The 11,590-nt window shown below is 31.2% G+C and overlaps 1 long non-coding RNA gene across 1 annotated transcript; it reads left to right on the top strand.

Moving 5' to 3' along the window:
* The first annotated feature begins 3,429 nt into the window (after nt 1–3,429).
* LOC107915972 (uncharacterized) lies at nt 3,430–8,713 on the top strand. Its single transcript, XR_001689340.2, has 3 exons — nt 3,430–3,473; nt 8,309–8,463; nt 8,581–8,713. It is a non-coding gene; the product is annotated as an uncharacterized lncRNA (long non-coding RNA).
* Nucleotides 8,714–11,590: the final 2,877 nt, after the last annotated feature.

Raw genomic sequence — 11,590 nt, 5'->3', positions numbered from 1 at the left:
TCTCTACAGCTTGTGTGAGTAGAATTATGAGCCAGTGATTATTTAGCACGTACTATGTACCGTTGATACAAATCGTAACGATGGCTTGAGATCCTACATCTGTTGCAGATTCTCTGCAGCTTGTGTGAGTAGTATTGTGAGCAGGTCAAAACTCTAAAATTAACTCGAATGAGTGATACCTTTCGATTACCTAAGATTAGTTCTTATTAATACGATGACTGAGAATGTGATGTGAATTAATGCATTGTGTAACACTCATCTATTGTGAGTTGTGTTTAACAGGAACTTCATTATTTAATCTTATAATTTGATCTATTATGTTAATTTGGTAAGATTTATCGTTTAATTTAGTGAACTTACTAAGCTTCAAATAAGCTTACTCGTGCATTGTCCTTTGTTTTGTAGATTACATTTTGTGATCGGGAGATCTGATCAAATCACAGAATCACACTATTTTAAGGACTCTTTTGGTAGATTTTGTAAACATTTGGCTTATATGGCATATAGTAAGGCAAATGGTTATTATGTTATAATTCATGGCTATGTGTGATGTTTTGTACTTGATGAATGAATGGCAATCTATGTGGTATGATTATTAACCTTAAGTAAACTTGAGTAGGTGGTAAAGATGGTAAATGTTATATTAAGTTGGAATGATGTGTTTGGAATGTGTTAGTTGGTGTATATTGTGGCTTATAAATAGTTGCTTGATAATGAGTAGCATGAACATTATAATGTGTTTGGTACATGGTATTTTGGTTGGTTTTAGATGAATGGAAATGGTATGTTTTGGTTAATTTAAAGTGTGTTTATAGACTTGTGAATATGTGAATTGAGTTGGTATAGATACCTATACAATTGCATGAAGAATATGCTTGGATTTGGTCACTTTTACACACACGCGACCTAGGACACGAGCTGTCACACGGCCATGTGTCACACACGGGTGGCCCACATGGGCATGTACCCTGAGTGTGTTAGGTACACGATTCACACGGGCTAACACATGGGCGTGTGAGCCAAGTCAGTGAGGTACACGGGTGAGCACACGGTTGGACACACGGGCGTGTGACCCTTGTAGGTGAAAATTTTCAAATTTTCCTGAAATGTTCTGATTTGGTCCCTGATTGCTCGAAAGCTATTTTTAAGGCCACGTAGGCTCGATTTAAGGCTCGTAAATGCATGATTTATTCCATTTTTAATTTCTTATGTATTTATTAAATTAATTGAAAATTAATTGCTATTGGCTATAAAATGTTCCGTTTTGTATAGTAATACTCCGTAACCCTATTCCGGAGACAAAAACAGGTTATGGATGTTATAGATTCAGAAGAGAAACAAGAGTTGGATAATCGTGGATTTGATATCGAATGGAGAATAGAGTAGCAAATCAATTGATTGGAATAAAGAAATAAATCAAATGCAAAGAAGAAATAATTTTGAAATACTTTAATAAAACAAATAAACTCTTGGATCGAAGCGATTCTAAGAGGAAAAACAAATAAGTCGTGGAAAGCCGAAATAAAAAATCTAATCTTACTCTTAAACTACTATGGTTTTTGAGTGCGTCTAGGACGACTTAGTTACATCAAACCCCTAATGTCTTATTTGTACAAGTGTTGGCAGCCCAAATTAGGTCTTCAGCACATCCTAGGTCTTCATATAAAGTTGATTGCACTGATGAAAATAACATCGGCCTACTTGGGCAGGAAGTTGACCTGTGTCCCACCATGCAATGTCTATGGCGCAACACAACATGCAAATTCTGCCTTGTGTTGTTTGTTTCATGCTTTGATGTCTCGAAAAGCTTGTGCATCACTCGTCCCTTGCTTCCACGTCAATTGGGTCTTTATATCTTCATCTTACACACTCAATTGAACATATTAGTATTACCTAAGGCTCGTGTCGGCCTATTGGGTTACAACACTAACAAAATGTGTTAAAAAATACTTATTGTATTAATATTTAATCCTAAGGCCTAAATACCGAAAACATATTTTAAAATACTATATTGCTTAGAAAATAAGCTCCTTAATTGCAGAATTGACTCGAATTAACTACTACATTTGACGACAGGTCATCTAGTTATTAAAACACTAAATGTGATACTTTGAAATTGTTCTACATCATCATTTGAAAATTTAGAAAATGTGACACAATCTTAGAGTGCCAGATCATCAAACTTTTATATTTTTGAAGTTCAAGGATAAAAAAAGGACTTAATTGGTAAGTTCAAATACCAAAGTGAACAAAAATAATAATGTACCAAAATGAACTTAGTTATCAAATTCAAAGGTCAAAAATTAAATTATATAAATCAAACAAATTAATTAAGATTGGATACGAGAATTAAGGTATTTAAAATATTGAACAAATTTAACATTGTACATTTATTTTACTCATAAGCGATAAAGCATAAAAATATAAAGTCTAGCTCACCATGTTGTAATCCCATAATGCCATGCTAGTAAAATAAATTACTATTGAAATAGTTTAAAATATTATTGGGATAAATTACACTATTAGTCACTCAACTTTTAGTGTATTCCTATTTTGGTCATTAAACTATAAAAAATTTCACTTTCTGCACTAACATTTTCAATTAGTTCTTTGGTCACTTTCCGTTAAGTCCTTAATAAAAATGATGATGTGGCTTTTTTAGTTAGTATATAACACATTTAGTCCTAAACAATTGCATATTCTATTAATTTGATTCTAATTCTAAATAATTTAATAAATTTAACCCTGCACATATAAAAACTCAATCAGTTTGGTCTCCAAACATAACTTTATTGTAAACTAGAACTATAATTTAGATTCAACTCATACCAATAAATTTCAAAATATAATGTTAAATTAAATTGTAATAAAAGAATTTGTTTTGTATTTCCAAAAAAAAAAATTTGTAATTAAATGATTGGGCATGGTGTACCTGCAAGTTATGCAGACTGGCTTGATTTTCCATGTATTATTGTTGTTTGCTATTGAGGCCCCGTTCTCCTTTGCTTTTTAGAAGGACTTTTGCAATAAAAAGTTCTTTTCTCTTAAAAGGAATGAAGAACGGTCTCCATTCCTAAAAAATTTCACCGATTAAAAAGTCCTTTTCTCTAGATGAAGAAGTTAAAATTTTCACCATTTCTTCAGCCAAAAGTGCTTTTGGCTGATAATTTTCATTTTTAACCTGTCTTCTCCCCTCAAAAAACGCTCTTTCCTCTTATTCTTTGCCTGAGATATCAAGTTCTTTGCCTTTGTTTCTTTTCCTCTGGTTCTTTGTTCCTCTTCCGCCAGTGAATTTCTTTTCTTCTTCTTCTCTTTAATTGTTCATTATACTTTGTTTTTAGTTGTTTTCTGATTGTTTGATTTTTACATAAATTTTACAGAAATTTTACATTCTTCTATAGGGAATACTGTCAACTAAAAGGGGTCAAAAAGCTATATTATCATTTGATTCTTATGAAAGATCTTTGATTGAGGTAAATATTATGTTCTCTGTTTTGTTTGCTTATTATATTGTTTGATGGTTGAAAGTTTTATCCAAGTTGAAATTTCTATCACATTAGATGTCATACCAAATTTAGCCCGGGCCCAAAACCATAAATGAAGCCCAAATTACAAACTCAAATCCAATTACATTAGACCCACTAAGCCCAAATATTACAAACCTAATACCTAAGCCCATTACCCTAACCCACTAGCTAGAGGTGATCATGAGCCGGGCCGGGTTCGGGCCGAGCCCATAAAAAAATTCCGGCCCGACTCGAAATGTGGGCCTAAGATTTTGCCCAGGCCCGGCCCGGGAAAAAATCATAAGCCCGGCCCGGTCCGGCCCGGCCCTAACCCACTAGCTAGAGGTGATCATGAGCCGGGCCGGGTTCGGGCCGAGCCCATAAAAAAATTTCGGCCCGACTCGAAATGTGGGCCTAAGATTTTGCCCAGGCCCGGCCCGGGAAAAAATCATAAGCCCGGCCCGGCCCAGCCCGACCCGGCCCATTTTTATTTTAAAAATTTTAAAAAATTAAAAAAAAGTATTTTAAAAATATTTTAAAATTAAAAAAATTAAAAAAGTATTTTAAAAATATTTTAAAATTAAAAAATTAAAAACAAGTATTTTAAAAATATTTTAAAATTAAAAAAATATTAAAAAAGTATGTAAAAAATATTTTAAAATTTAAAAAATAAATATATTTATTATATCGGGCCGGGCCGGGCCAGGCCTGGGCCGAAAAAGTGGTGTCCGAGGCCCGGCCCATTTTCTAAACGGGCCTCGTTTTTTTGCCCAAGCCCATATTTCGGGCCTATATTTTTACCCAAACCCTCCCATATTTCGGGCGGGCCGTCGGGCTGGGCCGGGCCACCTGGCCCATGAGCACCTCTACCACTAGCCTAAAGCACCAAAAAAAAAATAAACAGCAAAAACCCTAGGCGGTTGGCAGCGAACTAGCGCCGCAGCAGCCCCCGCACGTCGCAGCAACTTCACCCACGTTCAGCAGCCTCCATGCACGCCGCGCACCACGCACGTTCTTCCTCCAAAAGAACCACGAATAGCAACAATGGCAGAAAAATAGCAGCAAAAACTGAAATATCTTTTATTTTATTATTTATTTATTATTAGGATTTTTGGGGATTGTTTTCATTTCTGGCTACAAAAGGCCAAAATACGAAACTGTAAAAAAAGGGGAGGGGTATTCATAAAAAGGATATGAAATCATTACGAGAAATAAAAAAAGAATAAATTTCAAAGGCAACTCGGATTTTTTAAGGTGACTTAAGGTTTTTTATTGTTCTTTCTTTTCTTTTTGGTGTTTGATCCATTGTATAAAAAAAGAAAAATAGAAGAGAAAGCAAGAGTTTTACCTGTTAGAGCGGTGTCGATTACTTCCTTTCTCTCCGTCACGATAGGAGTTTGGAGGGAGGAAGGCTGAGAGCGGCGCGAAAGTTGTGAGACAAAGGGCTTAGGGTTTCTTTTGTTAGCCAACTGAAAAGGATTTTAGGGTTTTTCGGCAGCTTTTATAGGAGCGTCTAAACGACGTCGTTTAGAGCCTGCTTCAGAGGCCCTAAAATGGCGTCGTATCTGCCGATCCACATCGTGACCCGATCCGACCCTGAGAGATCCGCCTTTTTTTTCTATGGTCTAATTTCACGTTTAGCCCCTCTGTAGTTGGTGTCATTTCAATTCAGTTTTCTTCATTTTTTTAAATGTTACTGCACATTTGATTCCGATTTCATTTAGATCCATGTGTAAATGGCGTCGTTTTCAATGTTTGGATTTGAGTATCCAGATTTTGTGCGTTTAATTGCTGTTTTAGTCCCTCAGTTTTGAGTCCATTACAAAGTAGTCTTTCTTTATTTTTATTTTTATTTTTGTTTGTAGTTTTTTTTAATTTTGTTTTAATTCCAATTCTATCTTTGATCCATTATTTTATTTTATTTTTCTTTTCTTTTATTCTTTAAATTATGTTTCAATTCTAATTTAGTATTTATTAGTTTAATTTTAAATCTAATTAGTCCATATTTTTTATACGTTTTTTTTTCTTTTTTCTTTTTAAATCTAATGCTAGTTAATATTTAATCTTAACATTGTTTTAAATTTATCATTAGTATTATTTTAATATTTAATATACTATCATTTTAAATTATCATATATCATAATTTAAAATTTATCGTATACTATAATTTAAAACTTATCCAATATTATTATTTTAAATGTATTATGTATTCATATTTAAAAAAAAGATATTATGTATTATTATTTTAAAATTATTATGTATTAAATATATCACATATTTTTTTTGAGTTTTTGTAAATTCATTATAATTTGTATATATTACGGTTTTATTTTATATTGTATTCTGAAATTCACTTTTTTGTATTTCTTTATTTTAAATATTTTTACAATAATATTTTTTTTTACAATTTTATGATATATATACATATATAATTCATATTAAAGTATTTGTTTCATGTTGTATATTAACATTCCATCACATTTTTAAGAAAAAAATATATTTGGTTTCATCAAAGCATTAAAACCATTTTGTTCAAAGGCTTTCAAGATAACACAATATTTGGTATTTGGGATCTTCTAGAGGATTGAGCCCTAACGTATTGGGTTCCAATTTTCCTCGTTGAACCTAAATAATCGAGAATATTCTTTATTTAAAACACATAAATAAAAAATCATTTTCGAGAATTCAACATGTTGTGTCCTAACGTATTGGGTATGACATATTATTTTCTCGAGATTAAGATTTTCCTAAAAAAAATAAAGGCAATATTCAATGTTTGGGATTTTGAGAAATTGTATCCTAACGTATTGGGTTTCGATTTCTTCGTCTGACTTAAACAATTGAATATCCTTTTAAATTTCATTGCTTGAGTTTTTTTGGACAAGCTCATTCTCGAGGATATGAAATATCATACCCTAACGCATTGGGTGTGACATTTTCTTCTCCCTAAATGGGAGGGTTTTAACATGTAATTTGATTTATACAAGTTTTTAAATACAAGAACCGTATTTTAAAATCTTTCCAAACTTTTGACACTAAGACATTAAACAATCGATTCGGTACCAATTTTGGGCGTTACGAGGGTGTTAACCCTTCCTCGTTCGTAACCGACTCCCGAACCTATTTTCTCAAAATTCGTAGACCTAAAATCGTTTTCAAGGTGAACCGATCACACCTCAATAAAAGATTGGTGGCGAATCCAATTTTCGTTTTTAAGTCAACTAAATTTTTTGTTTTATCAAAAAATGGTTTCGACATTAGAAGATTGGTCTTTTGACATTGTCTAACCCTAAGCTACAACGAGAATACCGTTGCACCATCTAAGTTTTAATGCCACCCAAAACCTCTCTTCCTCTTTCGATTTTTATGAAAAACACTGGGATTGGTCCAAAACCCAAAGGATCAAGGCTTGCCGCATCCACAAGTTGTCTAAACCCGATGCTTCCCATTTGGTAAACGGCTCCTGGGTTTTTTCATTGTCGTCCTCGAGTTTTTCACTTTATGGGTTTTTTCATCTCCATCTGGTGTTTGCTGGGGTGAAAATAATAGAAAGGTCAATCCGACAAAGGACTGCATACATCGATATTCAATAGCTATCTTTGAAAATTTTGGGCGGTTTGCTGGGGTCAGGGAAATGTTTTTCTTGCATATGTTTTTTCTCAATTTCATACTTCATATAGTTTTTTTTCTATAAAAAAAACTGGTTAGTATGGATTACATATGGATGACTTAAATCCATGAAAAATTCAACCAACAGCCTAATTTTGTCTCAGAATTATATTGGAACATGTAACTGTATTTCCTTGTTGAAAGTGAACTGTTGTTGGCTCTCAACAGAAACAATTTTAAGCTTTGAATAATGACATTAATGGTGAAAGCTTAAAACAGTAGTTTGGTGTTACAAGTTGTGCTCCTTATTTGATTAAAGCTTCTTTTTTTTCTTTCTTTTTTTGTTACCACCAATACATTGACAAGTTGTTTCGTATGGAAAATCATCATCGGTGTTTGTCTACTTTCATGTACTATTATCTATTTTATTGCTTGCAGTTATTGGAATTGTCTCTTTCGTTTCAACTTAGACATAAAAACGAACAAGTTTTATCATCATGTAGTTAGATGACTGGTACTAAAACACATACATCAACTACTGTGTAATGAGGAAAACACTGATTAATGAAGATTAATATATATATTCATATTTGAAAGCAAAGATTAATATATCTATATATAAGTTTGGGTGCTAATTAAAACCTTTTAAAAATTTTAAAAGTTTAATGAAAATTGAAAAAAAAAGTTTAAATGATATTTTAAAATTTTTTGTGAGATTAATTAAAATTAAGTGGAAGACAAGTTTGTGTGGGAAAATTGTATAATATTTTTGTTGTGACCTAACTTGACAATTGTATAATATTTGGATACATCTTTTTTATTTGTTGCAATATATAATAGCAGCAGTGAACTTTGTGATATATCCTCCGTAGTTAACTTTGTGATACCTTTCTGGAATGGAGGATATCACTATAGAAAAAGAACTAAAAAAGTGCCAATTGTATATATGCAATATATAATAGCAGCACTTTTATATGCATATATATATATGCAATATATAATGTTGGCCTCGGAACTATAGAAAAAGAAAGAAAAGTTAAAACTATCTTACACATTTCCTTCTTAATCTTTATTCTGCTTCAGCTTCTGAACTTAATATTTTAATTGAGTTTTTTAATTTACTTGTTACCTCATGTAGTCATGTTTAAATTGAAACTGATATATAATTTTTTCCATTTTTTATTTCATGAAAGGTTCCATCTTAAAGTTGCTTCCTGTTTGCTTCTACCTGCTATTCAGCTGGTTGTGGGAATTAGCCAGCCCTCATGGATTTCTCTGCCATTTTTCATTGGAAGCTGTATTGGGCTAGTGGATTGGTCTTTGACTAGAAATTTCTAGGACTATTCAGGTGATTGCTTCTTGACTCTTTGTACATTGTTCTATTTCATTTTCTTTGTCAATGAATTTGATTTTATCATTGGTTAATGTTTTTAGTAGCTTATGTTTCTGTTTCTTTTTGGTCAAGGTTGTGGAAGGCTCTCCAGTTTTATGCAGGCTTCAGCATTTTCATGCTTTATGTGTATCAACTCCCTATAGAGTTCTCAAGTATGTTACAGTGGATAGCTGATTTTGTTGGTCTATTCAAAATATGTTCAACATCTGAGTGGACTGAAATTTGCTCTTCTGTTTCTCTTGTACATTTTTACATCATGATATGTATTAGTTTTATTACTATAGGTCTGATTCTGTTTAAAGATTTTAGCTAAACCTTTAAATGAAATGCAATACACTCTTCTCTCTTCCTAGAATCTTATATTATGAAATTGACTTCATTTGAGTCTTTCCTGTGTCTGACATTTGTCCATCTAATAGTCTTTTCCCCATATTACTAATTTAAGATGGTTTGAAGTGTTTTCTTTCTATAAGAAAAATTTCCGGGACAGATATGAAGTATTTAGTTGCAAAGTAAACTTTGGAGATTGATGACATTTTTGCCATTCAGGATGCAATTTTTATTCAATTTGCTCAGTGAAATTGCAGTTGAAAATTTGAGAGTTTCCTAGTTAGAAACCACATATTTATATAATAATATATGTTCTTAATAGTTTTGAACAAGTTAAATTAATTAAAAAGAAATAATATAATTGAGAACAAGATTAGAGTAGCTCTATGTATATGCTTAGTACATGTCTATTGTGAATTTATATTTGGTATATAAATATTATCCCTTTTTAAAATTTTAATCCAAATATATGTAATATTTTAATTTGTTAGGTTTATCTTTTTTATGTTATGTTAATATCTAAAATGAGTTATATATTCAAATACATTTTAAAATAAAATAATACAAATGTGTTAAAAGTATTAATTAAAAATAAAAAAATAATTTTTATAATAATACAATTATGTCAATATCTAATTACAAATATTTAATTATTATATTTAAATATTTAAATATAGTTTATATATTCTAATTAAATTTAATAAATAATTAATATTAACTACTTAGAAATATTTAAAATTAATATTATTATTAAAATATTAACAATAAGTTATAATAAATTATTTTTTATATTTTTACTAAAATATCATAATATTAACTAATTTGAACATTATTTAAATACATATTTGTTACTTTATAATATCATGTCTAAAATGGATATTTTATTCTTCAAAAGCACTTTTTGACAGTAATACCAAACACTCAAATTTTTCAAAAGCACTTCTCAAAACCACTTTTCCACAATACTTTTCAAAAGCAATGAAGAAGTGGCCCTGAGTGGTGACTGCACCACAAATAAGCTATACATCGTATTCATTTCATCTTCAACATCATCGTCCAAGAGTAAAAGTGAGGAGTGAAAGCTATGGAAGTCGACACAACATGCCTAGTCTGTTAGGATTACAAAAGCTCAGCTTCTGGTTTCATGATTTTACTTTCCTCGAAAGTTTTATTTTTAATTTTTTGTTTATTTCATGATTTTCACAGTTCACGAAGAAGACGATGAAGCTTTTATGACAATTGAAGCGAAGCATTGATCGTGTAGAAGTGGAAAGCAAATCATACACATGGTGTAGGGCCAATAGATAGATTGTTTTAGATTTTAAAACATGTAAAAAGACTACATGTTTGGAGCTTATTATGCTTCTGATAAAAAGGTGTGATCAGATTTGAATTTCATGTTTATCAAAGAAATGGAATTTAAAGTTGAACGGTATATGGCTGATAATTGCGAGGTGAAACGTCAGCATCATAGTTTTTTTCTCATTCTGTTATATTAATATGCCTGAAAATGACCTTCCTTGTTACAATATTCTAAAATGGTTGGGTTTATCCTTGGTATCTGCATTTCTCTCATGATCTTCCATTTGGAAATACGCCCTTTTTATAATTCATTGAGTTAAAAGTAATAATAATGATGATGATGATGATATTTTTATTAAAATTTAATAATAAAATATAAAAAAAGTCACTTGATTAAATTGGAAACATCTCAAATTAACCCTCTTCTCATTTGGTCTAAGAAAATTAATATATAAATCATGCTGCTTGTATTTAAAGGTTTTACTTAAGTGGAAGAATATCTTACTAAGAAAAACTAAACACTTGTAAGATATTTGAGCTACAAAGGGATATAAAAATTGTATACTTTAGCTCCCAAACATTAGAAACAAATCTTGTAGATGTCAATTTTTTATAATAGTGGTTTGGTTGTCATGGTTTACTCCTACTTGTGTAGCCAATGATGAAAAATGTGACACTTATTGTTAATACCTAAATATTATGCTTGTGTAAGTTGTTATTGCTGTAGGGTATTGTAGGTGAAGCACTAGGCATGGTCAAGTCATCCATGAAAAATCGCTCTCCATGGATTCAGGCAATATTGAATTTAAATCTCCATCACCAATTTCCAAAGAAAAACACAATAAGTTCTATCAATTTGATTGTGTTTAAAATGTAAGAAAATCTCATATTGTATGTAATATTAATATGTTAGTGACAATGATAATGTAATACAATGCAATAGCAGTAACACAACAAATACCTGTAATCGGACGAAGCTAAAAATTAAAAGAAAAATTTTGTTGAGGCTTGTATAAACAGTTTCCTTAAGACAGATTCGACCTCTCCTTGGTGTTTTGAGTAACGCTGGACGTCTGTTTCCCAAGATACAACAACAAATGATAACAGTAGTGGCACAACAACAGTGATCAATCGAACACAATCTTGCCTTTCTCTATTACCAGGAGAAATGAATTTAGAAGGAATTTTTTATATTGATAGTTTTTGATGATATGTTTTTGAAATCTCTTAACTTGACTTTATGTAGAGGAGAGGAAATGGATGAAGAGATTTGTTGAAAAATTAACAGACATGAGTGAAAAAAATTCAAATATTAAATCAAGAGAGACATTTTTTCAAAAGATACAACTGTATGAAAAAATGCAATATTAAACCAAGAGATACAATTGTTTAATTTGGGTATCAATTTATCATTCATCACTTAATTATTTTCCAACAATCCCCCACATGA

This window comes from Gossypium hirsutum, chromosome D10 (genome assembly GCF_007990345.1).
Source record: "Gossypium hirsutum isolate 1008001.06 chromosome D10, Gossypium_hirsutum_v2.1, whole genome shotgun sequence".
Classification (NCBI taxonomy): Eukaryota; Viridiplantae; Streptophyta; class Magnoliopsida; order Malvales; family Malvaceae; genus Gossypium; species Gossypium hirsutum.
The sequence above is the reverse complement of the archived record's forward strand: the minus strand, read 5'-3'. Positions and strand labels throughout refer to the sequence as shown.